Raw genomic sequence first — 2,360 nt, 5'->3', positions numbered from 1 at the left:
CTCAGATTTTACTTATAATTATGCAAAAATACAATTTGTACTATGCGCCAAACAAGCGGAAAACTTTAATATTTTTGATCTAGTAATGTTGATGTTCCTTACACTAAGAGAGAAATTTAATGCCTCGAGAGGGTAACCTTCATGCTGATTAATAAGTGCAGATAATATTCTAAGTTTCGAAATCAGAGACAAAATGTACTTTCCCTGAATAAACATCTCTTTTTATCAAAAGGGTCTGGAGTTCTGACTCTCAAAGCATGGGGTTAGCTGTAATTTGGAAAACATGGTCCAAATTGTTTCGTCCACAGAGCAATCTTAACTTTGGAAGCCTTAATGTTAATTTCGCTTTTAGCTTACATCGTCATATTTCTGTAACTATTCAAGTGAATCAAAAGAAATTTGTATACTATTGCCAAAAAAAACTCGTTTGTCAAAGGAAATTTTCAGAAAAAAATGCAATTTTTAAAATTATTTATTATTTTTTCATTGAATAACGTTTGAAAAATTTTTTGAATTGTAAGGTATAAATTATTTTCTTTATTTTGAACTATTTAAATTTAAATCATAAAAAGCGAAAATTGAGTACAATTAGTTTAATAGTTTTAGAGCAATACAAATGTAAAGAAAGCCATTATTTTAAATTTTCCTTACTGATAAACTTTTCATCTGATTTCCCTCAAAATAGGGATTTTATTTTTTTTACAATTACGCAGTTCATCTTACAAATCAAAACAATTTCGATTATTAATAAATTAAATAATAAAAATAATAAATAAATTTAAAAGAAAATATTTTTGACATTCAAATATTTTTTTTTCCCTTGGAAATAAGATTTTGAAATTGAATTGAGTCGAATTTTTTTAAAATGCCCTTTAATAAATTCAGAGATAAAAATGAGCGTCAAGGATCAAAAGTTTTCGATTATTAATAAATTGAATAATAAAAATAATTAATAAATTTAAAAGAAAATATTTTTGACATCCAAATATTTTTTATCCTTTGGAAATGAGATTTTGAAATTGAAGTTAGTAGAGTTTTTCTTAAATGCCCTTAAATAAATTCAGAGATAAAAATGAACGTCAAGGACCAAAAATTTTCGATTATTAATAAATTGAATAATGAAAATAATAAATAAATTTTAAAGAAGATATTTTTGACATCCAAATATTTTTTATCCTTTGGAAATGAGATTTTGAAATTGAATTGATTAGAAATTTTTCTAAAGGCCTTTAAATAAATTCGGAGATGAAAATGAACGTCAAGGATCAAAAACTTTATTTCGCATTTTGACTAAACCATTAAGTAATATTTTCTTGATTGTGGCTTCATCCCCTATTATTTGATATTCAAGCGCCCATTTTCTGTTTAAATAAGATAAAATTATTCCAAAAAAAACAAAAACAAAATCGCATATTTTTGTGCCAGATTAATTACGTCACTCATTAAAAAAGTCACCCAGATTGAAAAAGTCACTCATTAGCATAACAAGAATAGCTTATTTGCCGTCAGTCCCTCAAGCCATGGTGTCGTATTAAGTGACCATCCGTTTATTAGCTCAATATTAGGCGTTCTATGTTTAAATGTAGGCTTTTATGAACATATTTTCTCCGGACATTCCCATACGGAGATTTGCAACTAATTTAAAGCGTGTAGCGTTTACAGAACATGAAAAAAAAAATCCGTAAGAGCATAAATTATAAGTAGGAATCACCAACAGGGACTGATCAAGACAAATTCATACTCAAGGCCGATCAAATTTTCCCGGCCCCTTACGAAATATTTTGAAATTAAGTTTCTGAAGAGTAGTCCTAACAATAAAAAGGAATCTATTGAACTGCACGATTCAAGAGAAACGTTCTAAGAAATTTTGAAATCAAACAATTGAAGATCATTTTTCTAAGATAAAGTTCTCGCATCTATATAAAGCAAAATATAAAACAGCAAAACAATGTTTTGTCAAAATAAAAATAGTTTAGTGACCACAAACAATTGAAAATCAGTGATTTTTGCTAAAAGTCACTGATTAGTAGAATTATTTTTCATTGTAAGCTATAATTATTTTTTTTGTTTAGTACTTAAACCAACACAAAGCTTAGCCGACTTTTTATTAGATTGAACGATAAGTTCAGCATGTAAGATATTAAGGTTATAAATTATAATTTTTATTAAAAAAATACGCACAAAAAATATCGGGAAGGAGCCAAAATTATAGCTACTCATAGAAAAATAAAAACGCATTTAAATAATAATTTATTTAAAGATATCACTTTAAAAAATTGAAATTCATATTCAGTGCATTCACTTAAGCCGTTGACGTAAAATCTGCACCAATTCAAATTCAGCTGTACTTTCGGATTTGA

The sequence above is a fragment of the Parasteatoda tepidariorum genome, chromosome 5 (assembly GCF_043381705.1).
Source record: "Parasteatoda tepidariorum isolate YZ-2023 chromosome 5, CAS_Ptep_4.0, whole genome shotgun sequence".
NCBI classification, from domain to species: domain Eukaryota; kingdom Metazoa; phylum Arthropoda; class Arachnida; order Araneae; family Theridiidae; genus Parasteatoda; species Parasteatoda tepidariorum.
This window is presented reverse-complemented; position numbering follows the sequence as displayed.